At 36.4% G+C, this 20,744-nt stretch overlaps 1 protein-coding gene across 1 annotated transcript in view; it reads left to right on the top strand.

Annotated features, from left to right (window-relative positions):
• The window catches only part of CSMD1 (CUB and Sushi multiple domains 1), a 2,052,675-nt gene that overhangs the window by 1,151,492 nt on the left and 880,439 nt on the right, over window positions 1–20,744 (top strand). The window lies entirely within an intron of this gene.

Genomic DNA, 20,744 nt, shown 5'->3' with positions numbered 1-20,744 from the left:
TGGTGGACTTTTTCCTTGATGTATTTGCAAGAGAAAAAAAAGATATTAGGTTTGTTGCTACAGGGGCAGTTGAGAGTACCAAGGAGAGGCGGTAGATCCCCAGACAAAAGCGAGCCAGGAGACAAAGAATTTATGGGGACAGTGCTTAAGCATCCATAAAGCAATGTCAGGTATCGTCCTATTGCTAGGGTTTCCAGTCACATCATCTAACGCATTCTTCAGTTTTCTTTAAGCCAGTTTGGCAGGAGGTTTTGGTCATTTGAAACCTGAACATTCTGAGCAAAAGGTACATTGGTAAGAGTTAAGTAAATTGCTTTCTTAGTATTTCTTTGAGACACTTGGACCTTAACCCTAAGTCAGTGATTGATGATGTTTTAGTAGGTTTTTATGCTTAGTGTGGGAAAAAATTTTCCATGAATCATTTCAAGGTTTTCTCAGTCACTAGAATGAATTAGTGAACTTTGACATAATTATTTCCTTAGAAGAATACAACAGATCCACTTGCTAGAATATTTGTTTATATACCTATTCGTTTAACATTTATGTAAATTTAAGCATTGATTGTTCTGATTCAAAGACAACATACAAATAACATTTTTCTTCTACACAGAAAATATGGGAACAGAAAGTTCATAGAAGAAATGAAATAATGATCCCATTATGTCTTTGGGGGACTAGAATCTCACAGGTATATTTCTGAGTTTTGCCCACCATGAGCAATGTGTGTGTCAGTTTGTTTTCTGAATCCAGTATGTATGCCAGATGGTAAGATACTTAAATGAAGGAAAAACTAAAGGATTTCCACATTTAAATATTAATTAAAATCTTTCACAGTGATGTGAGTGGATTACAATATGACACAGTCCCTTCATCATGGCTCATGTGATTTTAGAACACTAAAAAACCACTATGTGGAAAAAAGTTCAAAAGTTAAGCTGAAATTCAACTATACTTGAAATCTTGCTTAGGGAGGAATAAAAAAAACTCCATAAATGACCAAGATGGAAAATGCATTAACTAACCGACCTGTGTACTGTCCAGAGTAGAAAAGCAATAAGAGAAGAGATGATGAAGCATGCAGATGACAGCATGAGCTCTTTGTTATCCCGGTAGACCCAGGTTACCCTGCACCTATCCATTATTACCTATTTTAATTAACCAAGGGTTAGTCAATAGTAGCCATCGAATTAACTGCCTTTCCCTTGAGGCTGCAAAGAATTTTGAAGCACGCATTCAATCAGTTCCCAAAATTAGCCAATGAGGACCAGTCTAATGGCATGTCAGTTCTTTTGTGGTCATGATAATGTGTTTTGTCTTTTTTGATAACATCAGGTATCTATCATGGTAAAGGGAAGAGGCAGTGCAATTTTGTTGGAGGAAATTTGGAATTAACTCTTAAGTTCCTTAACAGAGTGTGGTGACACCATTTAAAAATCAAGGGTTTTACAAAGGTGGGTATAGAAATAAAACCCTATTTTCAGCTAGTGTTTTTTTATTGACTGGACACTTTCACATATGTTCCCACAAAAAGTTTTTTAAAGATTTTATTTATTTATTTGGTAGAGAGATACAGAGAGAGAGCAAGTAGGCAGAGAGGCAGGCAGAGGGAGAGGGAGCAGCAGGTTCCCCATGGAACAGGGAGCCCGATGTGGGGCTCGATCCCAGGACCCTGGGATTATGACCTGAGCCGAAGGCAGCTGCTTAACCAACTGAGCCACCCAGGCGCCCCGTTCCCACAAAATTTTTAACACAATTACACCTCAAAGGGACTCATGACATTTTAATTTCAGTTTGAAATCCTTACCAATAAAAAAGAGGGAGAAGCTATGTTGTCATCATTAATAAAGCAAATCAAATTGCAAGTACATATAAGCAAATGTGTAAATACATTTCTTGGCCCAGGAGTTTATGTGATTTGGCAGTACGGGATCACATATACCACAGGTGCATTTGATTATGCAAATGATTTCAAGTAAATGAATGATCTAAGCAATTGAAGGAGGCCACATTTTCCTGAGAGTCCCATGTAAGGAAAATTTTAATTAATTCTGTGAGCCCTGTGTTCAGTCCACCTCCTACGCTTTGAAAATGTGTATGAATTCAAAGAGGGACCACAATGAATGTGAAGATTGATCGATCTAAACAACCTCAATATTAACAGAAAACAAAAGTACCTACAACTCAATTCAACAATTTCAAGATAGTTTTAAGACATGATTCTTCAAACTGCCTGTGTCCTATAGGGACGTTAACATGTTACTTAGAAGCAATTCTCCAAGTGGCTTAAAAGCCCTATGCTTGCCAATATTCAACTCCCCTACCCCAAATTATACATCCCTGAGAGAGGTGCAAGAGGGTGCAAGAGGAAGACAATAGAAAATGACATCACTCTACTAATGCCTTCCATTATTGACTAAACTTGGAATCTATTTGTCCTCTTTAAAGCTTGGGGATTTTGTGTTTTCAATCAGACACATTAAGAGGAAAAAGTGATCACTCTCCTTTTTGTTGCTGTTCTTAGTAAGTCTCTGCTCTTGAAACCATTTGTGACCAATCTCTTGAAAATTCGAAACCTGTGATTTTTACCTAAGTAAAAAAACAGCAATTTAACAGACTCATACAACAGAATAAAAGTGGCTATAAAATTAAACTGATAATTTATATCCTGTAAAAGTCCCCCAAGAAAGAGCTATAGGTCAGAACAAATTTTGGTCAGTATCCACCATCTCTGTCTCCAGCTTCTATTGTTGCCAGAGTTTATGGTGATACGGGAGTTTCTCAACACTTGAGATGCAGGTCCTGGCACATCCTTTTAGTTGCATTCAGAATAGAAATGAGGTTTTTCTTACACTTAGTTCTGAAATTCTGCATCTGAAGCACAAATCATTAGTCCTTATTACCATTGTTCCTGCAAAACGGGACCTATTATCTGATCAAGGACATTTTCAACTCCAAAAATCTCCTCTTTTTATATACCATATCAGAGACTAAATACTCTCCAAATTGCCACAGAGTAGTAGAATTGGCATAAAATGATGCCTTTGTACATTCCACACAGCTCCTCAGCTCAGAGCTTTTCAAATGTGGGTGGCTTTGCAGCCCTTCTCTGGACACATTTGGCACTGTCTAGAGAGAAATCTGTTGTCATATTTGAGTGAATGCCCCTGGAATTTGGCGGTAGAGGCCAAACATGCAACTAAATATCCTATAAGATGCAAGACAACCCCCGTAAACAAAGAACTCTCCAGTCCAAAGTGCCAATGGTACCATGACTGTGAAACCCTGTTAGCCCTTCGGTTATTGGTAATTTGGGAGTGGCGGTCCTATCTTACACATGAATCTACAACATGCATTTTTTTTATTTGCCATTCTGCCACTCTTTTTATATTTTTATGATCACATCAATTCTAATACTGCAAAGAGACATATTACAGCAGACTCACTTGTATTAATTATTCAGAATGATAGCAAAAAACAAATTTTGTTACTTCTGAAACCAGTCATCAGGTAAATATGATCTTTGAAGATCATAAAGGTCTCCCCAGGTAAATAAATAAATAACATAAAATAAAAAAATAAAAATAAAAATGAATGAATAAATAAATAAATGTGGTTACACAATATGTTTTTTATGGCAGAAAGTGCAAAGATATTTAAATGTCTCCTGATACTGAGCAAGACATTTGCTAGAGGATATTTCAAAATAGGTGACAATTTGCTTAGTATTTCTCTCAGATAGGGTTGTGGTAGCTCTGATATTTCATTTATTGGTGGTCATTGTAGTTCTTTATTTTACTCTTCTATTCAGTTTTATAGGAACACAGGAAACTTTAAAATCTTGGGGAAATGTCTACAGATATGTGACCCTGAAAACAGGACAAAGATAAATGAATGTCATTCTCTGTCAGTCTACTCCTAGATGGAGTCGTGCATGATATGTACCCACTAAGAGGGAATGCCATGATAACTCATAAATGGTAAATTTAAATTTATTAAGATTAATTATGTTTATAGTATATATAATTGACATGGAAAGGTATTTTGTCAGTCCCTTGGGTTTCTGTGAAAGTATAAAAGATAAAGTCTAAACTATATGTATGGTAATGTTTAAGCATGATAGCAAATTAAATGAAAAAATGTGGTTTTGCAAAAACTAGCTGTGCCTTGAAATTATATAAGAAATAATATGATTCTAAAAGGTCTAGATCTGATAGACAATTCAGAAATCATGTTTTAACAAAAAACAACCTAGACTACACACTCCCACTCTCTTATCACTGATCATGACTTTTTTCATATTCTGGATTCATCTAACACAGTCTGTCTCTTTGAACTTAGAGATTCTCACACAGATTACAGAAGGTCATAAAAACATATTGTTCCTTTGATCTATAGTAGTGAGTCAGTGAAAGTGTCTCAAGAGGCTAAATTCTAGCCTTTGAATCACAGCATGTGGCAATGAAATTAAAGCCAACTTTACTCCACACTTATTAAACTAAATTATCATCAAAAGTAAATGGAAAGAGGAAAAAGAGAAATAATTCATTGGACTAGAAATTTCATTTATTCCTCCAATAGGTTTGCTGATAAAAGCATTATAGAATCAAACTTTAAAAGTCACTAAGATATTGTCTGCATTATTAGGTCTTACTGGGTCATCTCTCTTCAGGAAAATTCTTGCCTTCATGATAAACACCCCAGTTGTATTTTTCCTACTCTGCCTTTGAACTGAATTTAAATAACAACAATTATAATTCAGGTACTGTTTTCAGGAAGAAGTGCTATAACCAGCTAACATAGTTATATATAAATGGGTCAGGATCCTCCCTCTCTTCCCTAAGTTATAAATAGTGGTGGATTAGAATAGATGTGGTTTACTCTATGGGGTTATTCAAAAATGAAATAAGAAAAGAGTGTATGAATAAATAGATTAAACATATTTGGCAATATAAAGAAATCATGAAAAATGGTAAAAATTATGACTCTTCTAAACAATGCCTAGTTAAGAACTTCACGAGACAGTGTAACTGCAGATGCTGATCCTCATGAGCTCTTTAAAGAATTTAGAAAATTCACCCTCTTTGAAGTTGAGTCCATCTCTACATTCTACTTCCCTTATCATCCATACACCAGGCTCAATATCTAAGAAAACACAATTTAAAAAAATTTTTTCTCTCTCATTCCAGAATTAGGAAGAAGTGCAACATTATATATATAACATATATAATAAATATATTTTATTATATATAATATTTATTTTTATATATATTATTTATCTGGCTATATATATAGAAAAATATATATATATATATATCCAGAGAAATATAATACTTGATCCTAGTTACTGTAAACTTCTTCCTACTAAATTAAGGTGTAGTTCACTTTCCCCACATTCTGCCTCAGTGACCCAAGAAGAAGACAGGCCAACAAACAAATACACAAATAGACTCAAACCATGCTTCTGAGTGTTGTATAAGAAAAGAGAAGGAGTCACAAAGGAAAAGCAATGGCAAGGTGAGGGAAGAGAATCGGCAGCAGTCAGGTCTCCCGAGAAGACGACCTTAAGCGGAGATGGGAATGATGAGGAGCATTTAGCCCACTGGACCCAAGGACCGAAGTTGTCAAATCTTCTGTACCCAGATTCACAAGATATGGTGGAGGGGAGATTCAAGCTGGCATTTTAGGAAAGCACTCCCCTTTTAAAGCCTAACATGGACTTCTACTTATTCACTTTTGGAACATATCCTGAGCTTCCATATCAAGTTAGGTGAAAGAACCTTCCAGGAAAAGGTGTAGAAAAGATACAGAATATTTAATAAACACATCCACCTGCCCATGCCAGACCCGATATTCAGTGTCTGTATTGAGCATACACTTCACAGCTTCATGCTCAGTATGGAGTCCTGTGAACTGTAGACAGGAAGTTGGTATTAGAGAACTGGATTTTGCTGGTGTGGTCTGTATACTTATGTTTGTTTAATGAAAAACAAATATTTCCACTTTTTCTGCTGAGGACCAAAGCTACAACTCTGGATCCATTCTGTGTGAGGCAGGGATGGAGGTGCAGGCCTTGGGAAGTCTGGCTCTGTTTTATTCCCCAAGGCAAACCTGTGCAGGTTTTGGATTCCTAATAAGCCACTATGAAGACCAGAGTTTTGGGCAAGGACAGTACTTCCTTTGACTCTCACATCATCTCAGCTGCCATCGTCCCCAGATCTGCTCCTCTGTGGCAGTGTGCAGCCCACCCGATCCTAGCACCAAAGATACCCCCCCTCTAGTCAGAGTCAAAAGAGGTGGTAGAGGAGAGATCTGTTCACACAGTTATTAAAAAGCTGCAAGGGAAAGAGGGGAAGACTTCTCCTAATGGAAACTTCTGCACGTCTACGCTTGGAATGATCGAACTTTCAGGAAAAAAAAATCTATTAACTCATGAATCATCTATTAATTGAGCTCATTGTATGTGACAAGTACATTCTCAGGTAGCAGAGACACAACAGCAATCCGATGGTCCAGGGCTTTCACCTGAAGGGGCAGACAGATGAGCAGGGCACAGAGATGGTATAAACATACGGGAAGGGCTGTCAGAGGCGAAGCACTGGGCACCCGGGGACCACGCAATGGGAGAGCTGGCCTCTCCTCAAGCAAGCAATGATGACCTTTCAAGATAAATGACATTTAATACAGCAAGTGAGACAGAGCATATAGCCAAATGAATTGAGTCAGGAAAGACATCGGTGTGAAAACACACGTGGCATGAGCCCAAACATCTCTATGTCCCTCTCATGCTTTAAGCCACCTGTGTCATTATCACTAATGACAAGGTCCCTTCCATGAATTAACACTCTGGCTCACACTTTCCTCCTGTAAATGTGATGATAGTATATACACTGTTTACACACATACGCACACACACGCAAGCACCCTTCTAATTAGGATTTGGCAGTTTACAAGTTTTAAAAGATGGGGCTAAGTTGACAGGGCGATTAATCACTCCTTTTTTGACACCATGTTTGAGAGTAACCCTGGCTGCAGGAAGAGGGACGAGGTCAGTTGCTACAGTGAGGCAGAGTAGGAAGAAGAGGAAGGAGAGGTGGGACAGAGATGCTGATCTCCACAGTGGAAAGGGAGTAAATATCCACCAACGATTTAGATGACAGTGCTTTTAATGTCCTCTAGGCTGATTTTATATACAGTCCCCTTCTGTTGTGTAGGTAAGCACCCCTGCTTTAAACTTCTAGTAATGAGGAAGCTATTTTCTCTCAAGGAAATTGCTACAGTAATTAAAACAGAATGGTACTGGCAAAGAGAGAGGCATGCAGGCCAGTGGGACAGAACAGACAGCCAAGGAATAAACCCATGCATATATGGTCCACTGATCTTTGACAAATGTGGAAAAAAAACACAACTGGGAATGGCTAGACATTGGGAAAACTGGATATCCACATGCAGAAGAATGAAACCGGGCCTCATTTTATATCATCAACAAGATCAAAGTGGATTAATGATTTAAACCTGAGATTATAAAAACTACTAGAAGAAAAAGTATTTATATATGAACCCAAAGCACAAATAAAAAATGTGAAATTAGACAAGTGGGACTTTAACTAAAAAGCCTCCACACTGCAATGGAAACAGTCAAAATATTTTAAAAAAAAGCTTCCAGAATGGGAGAAAATATTTGCAAAACATATATCTGATAAGAGACTCATATCTAAAACATGTTAAAGAACTCCTTCAACTGAAGAGCAAAAACAAAACCAATTTAAAAAATGAGCAAAGGACTTGCCATACAAATGGTCATCAGCCACATGAAAAGATGCTTGGTGTTACTTGTCATTAGAGAACAGCAAATCAAAACTATAAGGAGACATCACCTCACACCTATTAGAGGTTATTTTCAAAAACCAAAGTTAAGTATTGGCAGGAATGTGAAGAAATTAGAACTCTTGTATATTGTTGATGAGGATGTACAATGGTATGTTGTTGCTTTGAAAAATCAGTAAGCAGATTTCTCAAAAATTAAAAATAAAACTAGTATTTGATTCAGCAATTCCACTTCTGAGTATTTATCCAAAGGAAAAAAAGTCAGGTTCTCAAAATGATATCTGCTCTCCCATGTTCATTGCAGCATTATTTATAATAGCCAAGACATGGAAACAACCTAATTTCCCATTGACACATGAACGGATAAAGAAATGTGGTATATGCATACAACAGAATAGCATTCAGTCTTCAAGGAGAGGGAAATCCTGCCATTTATGACAATATGAATGAACCTGGAGAACATTATACTAAGACAAACAAGCCAGTTGTAAAAGGTCAAATACTGCATAGTTGTACCTCCATGAATTCTCTAAAATAGTTGAGTTTACAGAAACAGAAGTGTCCAGTTGTGATTGCCAGGAACTAAGAGGAGGGGAAAACAAATAGCAGTTGCTCAACTGATAAAAAGTTTCAGCTATGCAAGACAAATAAGTTCTAGAATTTTAGCATATGTAGAGACAGAATAATATCAAAAATGGTATCCGTATTCCTCAAAGAAATTGGAGGATACATGTTTCAGAAGAGAGCTACTGGGTCCCTGAAACATAAAGGGTGTGCTCTGACCTTCCACTTTCTTCCAAGGGGTGACTGTATTTCCCTCAGTCAACACACAGCTTAATTAATCCCCGTCTTCTGTGAATTCCCACTTCCTTCCTTGGCTACCCCTTCTACTATGTCACACCATCATTTATGTCACAAGTCTATGCCATGTGGCCTTATTCCTGGGCAAGCGGCATCTTAAAATACTCCGAGTTTAGGATGGCATCAAACTTTCAATATGGGTTTGTTGACAACAAAGAACAGATGAATCATTGATTCATGAAACAGGATTGTGGGTTTCTTTTGGATTAGTTACATAAAAATAAGTGCCTGTGGCATTTCAGACAGTGTATCTAAATTTGAGCTGGATTAACTCACTGTAGAGGGCTAATAAAAACTTGCTGATATTTCATTACCCTACTAAACAAACTGGAATCAACTCGATATGTTGTCTAGGTTCCCTTTGGTTATGAAGGCTGAGTTAGCTGAAGAAACAATTCAGTATCAGTATTCTAGGATGTACATAGTCATGGAAGAGCTTTCAAGAGGCATGAATTACCTGTGATATTATGAGCCTTTTATACAAATGCTAGTCATCTGCAGATGTAAACTGTTGCCTGTGATTTCTCTGTGCTATGTAAGAGTGGTCACAGTTGGCAATACTGCTATGAGTTATTGGTTTAGGTCAAGAACTAAATAGTTGAGAATATCAAAATAGTTCAGTTTTGCCAGAACATGTCCAGAATCTCTTTCCCCCAAAAACTTCTTAATGTATGTGTGATAGAAATCCAGTACTGTCATTTTTCATCCTGGTTGCATTACTTAACAGAGAGTTAAATATCTTAGATTTCAGGAAGAGAGATCACATTTCTTATGCAGATATTTCAGGAAGGAACTCTAATTTAACTTTTTTTCTTTTTTTTTAAGTAGGCTCCACACTCAATGCGGAGCCCAATATAGGGCTTGAACTCACAACCCTGAATTGAAGATCTGAGCTGAGCTCCAGAGTTGGACACTTAACTGACTGAGGCTCCTAGGCACCACTTTAACTTATTTTTCAATTAACTTATATTTTTCATAATGCTTAAGGTATACTTATATGTTTGTTCCTCTAAAATATTTTGCCAATCTTTGTTGGTTAAATATAAACACGTTAAAATTATTTTGATAAAGATGGTAATTTTTTAAACTATCTTAATAAATTTAAAATTTTATCATTACAATCCTCCATTAATGTGGAGAATTAAATACTTAGGTTTTTGTATCTACCTTTCAATTTCTACTAATATTATACAAACATCTCAAATGATCTAACTAAGTCCAATGATGCCTATGCCCCTGATAAATGTCACCAAATTTACCTTTCATTCAAAGGTCTCTTTTGCTTTACCTTCATTTTGGTTTTGGATGGTTTGTGAGGTATGGTAATAAAAGTGTAAACATGAAACTAGGTTCCTATTTCTGAAGAAATATTTCTTTTGCCAGTAGAATAAAGTACTATATTGGAAATATCTGTAGTTTGGGAGACTATGTCTAATTAGACAGAGTTGTTGATTTATTTGAAAAAGGAATTCTAAAAAAAAAAAAAAAAACTGCCAACCCCTTTCCTTAACTACATTTTCACAAACCAGTACACACATGAAAAAGCCTATGAATTCTGTGAGACTTCCAGGTACTCTGCACAATGTTTTTCAAATGACAGCAAGCAATTTCCCTCCCAAAGCTCAGAGCTGTAAAGCTTCCAATAAGAAATATAAATAGACATTATAATCATATGTACCTTTTTCTTCCCCTCCAGAGCTGTAATGTCCAATATAGCAGCCACCAGCCACATGTGGCCATTAACTCTTGAAATGTGAGCAATATGAAAAGACGTGCATTGTAACTGTGAAATACAGAATGAGATTCAGTGACGTGGTAGGAAAAAAGAAAGATTTCAGTAAAGATTTTATACTGATCATAATTTGAAATAGTTGGCATATATTACATTAATAAATTTACATGGAAATTAATTTCACCTGTTTTTATTTCTAATTTGGCTACAAAAGATAAAATTTATATATATGGCTCACAATATACTGTATAGCATTGCTTTGAAGTCTCAACATGGATGCAAAAATTCTCAACAAGATACTAGCAAATCAAATCTAATAGCACATTGAGAGAATCATTCACCATGATTAGTGGGATTTATTCCTGGACTGCAGGGTTAGTTCAATATTCGAAAATCAATCAATGCGATATATCATATTAATAAAAGAAAGGATAAGAACCATATAACCCTCTTAGTACAGGCAGAAAAAGCATTTGATAAAATATAGCACCCATTCTTGATAAAACCCTCAACAAAATAGGGGTAGATGAAAAATGCCTCAATATCATAACGGCCATATACAAAAGACCCACAGCTAACATCATCCTCAATGGGGAAAACTGAGAGCTCTTCCAATTACAGTCAGGAGGAAGACAGGGATATCCACTCTCACAGCTGTTATTTAACATAGTACTGGAAGTCCTAGCCTCAGGAATCAGACAACAAAAAGAAATTAAAAGCATCCAGATTGGCAAGGAAGAAGTCAAACTTTTCACTAATTGCAGATGACATGATAGTCTATGTAGCAAACCCAAAAGACTCCACCAAAAAATGCTAGAACTGATACACAAATTGAGCAAAGTCACAGAATATAAAACCAATGTTCAGAAATCTGTTGCATTTCACACAACAAAATTAAGAAGCAGAAAGAGAAATCAAGGAATCGATCCCATTTATGACTGGCAAAATAGTAAGATACATGAGAATAAACCTAACCAAAGAGGTAAAAGATCTGTACTCTGAAAATTATAGAAAACTTAGAAATTGAAGATAATACAAAGAAATGGGAAAACATTGCATGATCATGGATTGGAAGAATAATCTTAAAATGTCTATACTACCCAAAGCAATCTACACATTTAATACAATCCCTATCAAAATACCACCAGCATTTTTCACAGAGCGAGAACAAACAATCCTAAAATTTGGTTGGAACCACAAAAGACCCTGAATAGCCAAAGCTAACTTGAAAAAGAAAACCAAAGCTGGAGGCGTCATGATTCCAGACTTCAAGCTCTATTACAAAGCTGTAATCATCAAGACAGTATGGTACTGTCACAAAAAGACACATAGGTCATTGGAACAGAATAGAAAAACCAGAAATGAACCCACAATTATATGGCCAACTAATCTTCGACAAAGCAGAAAAGAATATCCTGTGGAAAAAAGACAGTCTCTTCAACAAGTGTTGTTGGGAAAACTGGACAGCAACATGCAAAAGAATGAAACATCATACACAAAGATAAATTAAAAATGGATGAAAGACCTAAATGGGAGACAGGAAGCTATCAAAATCCTAGAGGAGAACATAGGCAGCAACCTCTTTGACATCGGCCATATAAACTTCTTACTAGACATTTCTCCCAAGGCAAGGGAAACAGAGGCAAGGGAAAGAAAAGCAGAAAATGAATTTTTGGGACTTCATTAAGATAAAATCTTCTGCACAGCGAAGGAAAAAAAAATCAACAAAACTAAAAGGCAGCCTATGGAATGGGAGAAGTTATTTACAACTGACATATATGGTAAAGGGTTAGTATCCAAGATCTATAAATAACTTATAATACTCAACATACAAAAAAAAAACAAATAACCTAGTTAAGAAATGGGCAGAAGACACAAATAGAAACTTTTCCAAAGACAATATCCAGATGGCCAACAGACACATGAAAAGATACTCAACAGCACTCAGCATCAGGGAAATGCAAATCAAAACCACAATGAGATACCACCTCACAGGGTTTAGAATGATTAAAATTAACAATACGGGAAACAATAGGTGTTGGTGAGGATACAGGGAAAGGGGAACCCTCTTACACTGTTGGTGGGAATGAAAATTGGTGCAGCCACTCTGGAAAACAGTATGGAGTTTCATCAAAAATACAACTACCCTATGACTCAGCAATTGCACTACTAGGTATTTACCCAAAGGATACAAAAATACAGATTTGAAGGGGCCCATGAACCCTGATGTTTATAGCAGCAATATCCACAATAACCAAACTATGGACAGAGTGGAGATGTCCATCAACAGATGAATGGATAAAACACTCATCTGTGAAACTTAAGAAACAAAAGAGATAAACACAGGGGAAGGAGAAAAAAAAGAGAGGGAAGCAAACCATAAGAGACTCTTAATTGTAGAGAACTGAGGGTTGATGGATGGATGGTGGGTGGAGGATGGGCTAGAGGAGTGGGTGGTGGGTGGAGGATGGGTATTAAGGAGTGCACTTTTTATGATGTGCACTGGGTGTGATGGGTAAGTAATGAATCACTAAATTCTATTCCTGAAAAAATATTATGCTGTATGTTAATTAGTTTAAATAAATAATTGAAAAAAATAAACTGATGAACTGAATAAATGGTACCACCTGACACAGATTTTAATAAAATCAAAATTCTAAAGATTTTAGTGCTTTTGGTCTAGTACTATAAAAACAACTGTATTTTTTTAAAACTATTACTTAATACTGATGATGTTACTAACATAATAAAATTTTTAAAAAAAGGAAAAAATACTGATGATTTTTTTTAAATTTTAAACACTTGAAATGTGCTAAAATATTGGTGTTCTTTTATCTTTTGTGAGGCTTCATTATGATCGGGGCCCATGGGTATGTTTTATTCTGCCAGGCATTTTTCAGGAAGGTCCGTTAGAAGGAGGCACATAGGAGCATTCTAGTTTTATTTTAGCAGAAGCTGTGGGTCCAATTTTAAAGATTATTTGTTCACTGAGGGGGCAGTAAAAATAAATGAATACAAAGTCACATGGGAAACACTTGAGAAGGACCTTCTTCAGAGGTGTCAGGGAGGGTATGTGTTTGTGGGGTGGGTGGTGGGGTTTTGTTTACTTCGATGAGCAAGGAGAATGGGGAAGCATGTACAGTTTGTACTTGGGAGATAAAATACACAATTTTTAAACCTGTTGAGGAACATGACTGCTCTCCAGAGAACCAACAGCTCTCTCAAAGATACAGAGGTAGTTATGGAAAATTATCTCCTAAGCACATAAGGAGGCTGGTGCAGCCACATGAAGTGTTGAATTAGTCACCATTTTCAGGCTCAGTCCAGATTGTGTAGAATTTGGAGGCTTTAAATACAATTTTGATATAAAATAAACTTCTATAATTATCAACTCATTGTACAGTAGGGCAGGATTGAAAATTGAGATGAAGTGACAAAATCAGACGCAAAAGTAGAAATTCACTTTGATGAATTCTGAGTAAAATAAAATCCCTTGTTTTAATTAGACTTTCAGCATGATGATATTATCTCTTTATCCTTCTTCCTTAAAGGTTAACATATTGTGTTTCACCTGTAGGCCCAAGCTATACAGGACTTCTCTTGTGCAGTTGGGGAGCTTGTTCTGAGAATAAAGACTTCAATATGATGATGCGAGGACCTCATTTAAAGCCCTTTGTAGCATGGTTGAACTGGACATGGTCACTATAGAGAAGACATTCTGCATGTAGTCAACCCAAGCAAAGCTTGTGCAAAGAAACCAATACTTCAGGTCACAAAGGAAGTTGAGATTGTCTGAATCTGGAGCTTGAAATGATTTACAAGAAATTGTTTATGCTTGAAATTAGCCTAAGATGCAAATTCTGAAAAAATTTCCAAGGAAAATGATTGCTAATTAAAGACTTAAATAAGACAGTTTTTAAGAGAGGATAGTCCTAATTGGTAGGCTCTTCTTTCTTTCATACGTAAGGCAGTCATTTTATGTCTTAGAGGTCGGGGGACCATAATATTATTTCAGATTCAACATTTCAGGTGTTTTGTCTTCTGAGTATCTAACATGGGGCTTAAAACACATCTTCTTGGCTGTCTGGAATCTTTCCCAGTGGGTTAAAGTTTGCTTCTGGCTCCATTCAAGCTGTTTGCATGTTTTTCCTTCTCTGGGATCCTACATCTGAGTCCTGTATCTCTTTAGAATAGATACCTAGGTTTTGATGAGTGATCTATGATTTGGTCATTAATAATTTATTTAAAAATTAATTTAGGGTTTAGTATTATAACCCAAATATGAACATATTTTAAACAGTGGCAGGTAGAGAAGATAGGGGTAGATTTGAGGTAGAGATTTGAGGTAGAGAAGATAATTATGAAACCTTATATTTGCTGACACAGTTTAGATTTTTAATGTAATCATGCTTGTTCCTCCTTGAAACATTACATTTTTTTTTCAGAGAAGGTACAAACTTGCCTTTCATTTTTGCTATGTCATGTATGTTTGTGCTCCCCTAAATTTCCTAGTTGAAAATCCTAACACTTAAAGTGATAGTAGAAAGTAGAGCCATTGGGAGGTTATTAGGGCAGGAGTGGGGGAGCTCTTATGAATGGGATTAGTGCCCTAATAGAAGAGTCTCCAGAGAGCAACCTTGCCCCTTCACATAGGGAGAAGTCAACCGTCTACAATCAGAAGGATGGTCCCTGCCAGAACATAACCATACTGGCTCCCTAATCTTGGACTTCAGCCTCTGGAATTGTGAGAAATAAATTTCTGTGGTTCATAAGCCACCCAGTTGATGATGCTTTGTTATAGCAGCTCAGACTGAATAAGATAGTCCTGAATTATCTGCCAATACTAAAATGAACTGCATGTACCCTTGCCAAGTTATATTTAAACCACAGGTATTTGGAATCAAAGGTTCTGTATAAATAGAAATAATTAATCATGAATAATTAAAGACCTTAAAAAACAGCCTGTTTCAGTAGCACCTGTATTTAGAGATTGTATGTATATGGTTGAAAAAGAAAAAAAAAATTTTATTAAAGTATTATTTTAGTGGCTCAAAACATATCTGGTCTTTCACGATGTGATTTTTAACTTTTAATTCCTCTGTGACATCTAGATTTCCCCAAGGTCTGTCATATTCCTGAAATATTTTCTGCTAGATCAAAGCCCAAGACAAATTTTCAATTACATCAATGAAATGAACTATTCATATGGAACTAATCTTCCTATAAAAACCTCTTCAAATAAAAACATTTTTGAGAGGCAGATGAACCCAATTTATTGACTCAGTTGTGAATTTTATCAGGATATATGTTGTCAATATCCTTGTACTTCTCCAATATACAATAATGAATAGTTGAATATGAAAAGACTGTCCTACAAAATGTTGTCAGTTATGCAGGTATGAAGCTGGGAAAGTTGGCCCACTAATAACATGCATGCATGTTATAGAACAATAGCTCTCATAGAGTTCCATCCTCAAGAGCTCATTTGAAGTAAATGATACAGTAAGCACAATTTAAAATCAGAACAAAGTATCTTGATATTGCTACACAAATAGGAATTCTCATGCTTGGCAGGACCTAACATCTATATGAATTTGTGGGTGATGTATTCCACGTCAATGAGCAAAAAGTTATGCCACAAAGAACTTAATTACATCCTATACCGGATGCTAACACCTCATATGGCAGTACCTGGGAACATCCTAATTGAAAGTCACTTAACATTTACAAAGACAACCCAAGTTTAACCACAATACAATTCTTCATATTCCTGACCAGAAAAGACATCTTTGCTCTCATGGAAAATAAATGATAATGCTATGTAAGTTCTCATGACTCTTCTCAACATGTTTACTTCCAGTTTGGAACACCTGTCACAGCTTTCACTTAATTATAATGCATCTATAATTAAGAATCTGTTAGATTTTCATAAAATATTCAGTTTTGAGAAAATTGCATTAACATACTGTCAGATGACAACAGCCTCTGTCTTGGAGGACAAAAATAAAATAGAAATAAAAAATGAAACAGACACATACACAGAGAAAAATCTGGTGTTTGCCAAAGGGTTGGGAGTATGGGCAAAGTAGGGGAAGGGGATTAAAAGGTATGAACTCCCAGTTATGAAATGAAACAGAGGATGTGACGTATAGCAGAGAGAGTATAGTTAATATGTACCAAATTTGTATGGAAATATTTGGAGCTAGGTTTACAGTGATTTACATCATTGTGTAATGTATAAAACTGTTGAATTACTATGTTGTACTCCTGAAACTAATATTGTATGTCAGGTATAATAAAAACAATCAGTAAACATCACATGAACAAAGAACTTGATCTTTATCAGTGTTTCCCAACTCTAGTTTTCACCGATTTCTTTATCTCACTTCTCATATCTTATATAACAAGTCTTCCCAATTCTCTATGAAACATCTACTCATTTATCCTGTATCTCTTCCACCCCAATCATGTCTTCTATCTCAACCCTAGTCCAAGCCATCATCACCTTTCTGTGGACCTTTTTCTAGATATTTTTATTGGTGTTCCGTTTTTGTTCTTGGCTTCCTGCACCCCTTTCTCCATGTTCTCCACAAAGACTTTATTAATGGGATCGAATCACTTTCTCTCCCAAATATTCCTACACCACACCCTATTGCATCTCAAGTTAAAGCCAAATGCCTTGCTCTTGACTACAAAATCCAATGAGACTGTGTCTTGTCTCTAACCGCATTTCATATCACTAACCCCCTGGCCCACAGCAGTAGCCACCAGTTTGCCCGTGACTTCAATGTATTGGTCTCTGTTTCTCAAGTGTGACAAGTCCATTTCCTTAGGGTTTTTACTCTGGAAATGCCCGCTGTGTGCAATGATCTTTGCATTGCCTGGCCCTTTCTGTTACTCAGAACTTAGTCTAAATGTCATCCCTTCAGAGAGTCCTTCTATGGCCATCGATCTAGCAGCCAGACTGAGACAGGTCAACCCCTAACTAAGCTATGAATTCAGGTGCTCTGCAAAACCGTTGTCCCCATCCTGCCCTCCTTGTTTGTTCTAGCCTCAGCCTGCATTAGAATATGATTACATGAGCTTAGAGCATTGCCACGATTTTCCTTGCTGTGACCTCAAGTATTTAGAAGAGTGACTGCCACATAATACCTACTGAATAAATATGTGTAGAATGAAGAATTGAAGGTGTTCTATGAAATACATGTAGCAGGATCAAATGGGCTCAAGAAATATTGGGCTAAAAAATCAGTTTTCTGTAGCATTTTTCAGAATTTTTAATAGAATGGGATCATGTTGTAGCTTCTTAAATACATGATTTCCCAAAAATTCATTTGACCATTGGATATTTTTTTTTTTTAAGGAGCAACTCTGCCTAGTCTGTGAAAATTAATTAATTTAGAAGTCACTGACATGAACACAGATATCTAAACAGACCTATTGAAAACTTTAAGGTTTTCCGTTTTAAGAAAATGATCTATGCAAAAAAGTTTAGCTCATTTTTTTTTGTTTTCCTTTTCACCAAGATAATTATATTCTAAGTCTAACTCTGCTAACAACTATTTGTGTTGACTTTCAACAAATCATTTTAATTTTTGTGCCCATTTTATCAATTGTAAAATGAGGGAGAACAATTTTTGTGGTTTTACCTGAATCCCTATGTTTTAGAGTTTCACTTCCATCAAGCCTAATAATAGGAGTAAGCATGACTTGAGGTCAAATAATGAAGAAAATGTTATAACAGTGATGACACATGTTTAAAGCACAGATGAGCTCAGTGATCATGTAAGAGATCACCTGTCTTTTTGGCAAGCTGAAGCATCACCTCTGCAGACCTTATAGCTAACCACTAGCCCTTCAAACCTCAACTCAGAGGCTGCTTCCCCCGAGAATAGTTTACTGCCTTCCAGAGCCCAGATCAGACCTTATGAGTCTCTGCTTCTTCTGTTCAGTGTGATTATACATGGACTCTCATGATTTCTCTCACACAAGTATTTTTCTCTAAGTTCTGAGCTCCATGCAAGTGAGCATCACAGTGTTTTGAAGACTATTACCTCCTTAATACTTCAAAGACTTCTTGGCAAGTAGAAGGCACTCAATAAGTATCTGTTGAAGAATAGGGGTTTAAAAAAAACTTTTATATAAAATAATTTAATTCACTACCATTGTCAATATCAAAGTGGATAGCCATTCATATTCAGATCAGAGTGAGATAATGAGTCTGAAAATTCCTCCCAATTCTGCTCAATTTTGGGTTTATTCAAATGTAATAACTGTTTCAGAGCACGTAGTCTCAAGATGAATAGACAGACACACCAGTACAAATGCTAATTGAAATAAAGTGATTAGGGGCTAGTAAGTTCTCCTTTCATGAATGCCTAATGGCAATTTGAGGAGTGTCTTCATTGAAGTTTGCTATGTTACTAAAATCTATATCCTGCTTCTCCCTAAAATTCTTTGTTCCTAAAACTCTTTCCAGGGTGAGTTTATATCAGGACAGTCAACAAATGGGCAGCATTACCACACAAAGAATTTTTGCCTATTGGCTCTGAAGGGAGCTTGGTATGAGATCAAGACCCGGGTAATGGAACATCAAGAAGAAAGTCATCAAATACTGAATATCTAAACCGTATAGAATTAGAAGTTAAATACTATTTCACAAATGCTTTCACAATTCAGAAGAAAACCAATTTCTCTGGAGAGTGTGAATTGATGAATAATCATTTTTTCACAAAAGCACATGAAAAGTTAAAAGAAAAAAAAACATTTTGAAAGAATACTGTTAGTTATTTCTGCTCCTCAGGGGAGCTGACCCTGGAGTGATGCAGCATGTTGCATTCAGTTGGCTCCATCTGTCTCCTTCTGGAATTATTAACAGCACTTGCAAGCTTGTCTCCATGATAAAGACAAATGATTCTTGGAATTGCCCTAACAATGACCAAAACCACATTAGAATTCCATAAGAAAAGATCCAGAGGATTCCTTATAAATATGTTATTAAGCTATTAAAACATACAATGTAGGTAGTTAAAAGTTAATTTTAAAGAACAGGCTGGAGGAAAATGTTATTTTAATCCTCCTCTGTGCTCACTGCAAAAGCAGAACATCCCAAATGTTCTCTTTATTATCATGCCATTTTCATTACATTGCACAATTTATGGATTTCCTTCAAAATGTGTGTATGACAAGTACAATCTCTACTGGCAAAGAATATGTTTAGAAAGCTAATGCATTTATGATTGAGAAAGAAAAACTAGGTTTCAGAACGCTTTTGTCAGATTGAGAGTGCACCTTATAACAATTCTGGCTCTGTTCACTCATAGGTGATATTGTGAGATACTATGTATGAGGTTTCAGATAGCTATCTCACTAAGATAGCATCTTCTCAATTAAAGTACAGTTTAGTAATCAAGAAATATTGAAACACTAAAAATACTCTTTATACTTCAGCTGTCATGAATTGGCAGAGTTAATTAGGTTTCTTCAATTTGTGTTGCCATGTCCCACATTAATAGACGATTTTAACTGTTGCTCTCTGTACGGTCATGGATACCAGCATCTCAACATCGACAACGAATCATGTGTGGAGACTGTATTATGTAAAGGTAGGGACGCAGTAACTTTGGGGTCACTTGAGGAAATGGAAATGCAGTTATGCCAGCTAAGTCAAATGGGACAAAGGTGCTGTCCTCCTTTGAATCCACGCTCTGCTTTCCGACCTTGCCTGAGGTCCTTTCTCTGAGCACACTGAATTATCTTCCTCTTAATTTAAAATCAAAATGATGTTGCCTGTTCAAAATGTTTATTGTAAAACTCCTCTTTAAAATAGTTATTTGTCCTCTTTTATTTACATTTTCACAGTTAAGTCATTTTTGTAGTACTCCTTAACTGAAATTCATAATTTGTAATTCGTTGTTATATGAGACAGGATTGTCAATCAGAGACAGACAAGTATCATATGATCTCACTGATATGAGGAATTCATAATCTCAGGAAACACACTGAGTGTTGCTGGAGTGGTGGGGGGTGGGAGGGATGGGGTGGCTGGGTGATAGACATTGGGGAGGGTATGTGCTATGGTGAGCATTGTGAATAGTGTAAGACTGTTGAATCACAGACCTGTACCCCTGAAACAAATAATACATTATATGTTAAAAAAAAAGATAGTAGGAAGGGAAAAATGAAGGAGGGGAAATTGGAGGGGGAGATGAACCATGAGAGACGATGGACTCTGAGAAACAAACTGAGGGTTCTAGAGGGGAGGGGGTGAGTGGATGGGTTAGCCTGGTGATGGGTATTAAAGAGGGCACGTTCTGCATGGAGCACT

This window comes from Callorhinus ursinus, unplaced genomic scaffold, assembly GCF_003265705.2.
Source record: "Callorhinus ursinus isolate GAN/ISIS: 27379988/994484 unplaced genomic scaffold, GSC_fseal_2.0 scaffold17, whole genome shotgun sequence".
NCBI classification, from domain to species: Eukaryota; Metazoa; Chordata; class Mammalia; order Carnivora; family Otariidae; genus Callorhinus; species Callorhinus ursinus.
The sequence above is the reverse complement of the archived record's forward strand: the minus strand, read 5'-3'. Positions and strand labels throughout refer to the sequence as shown.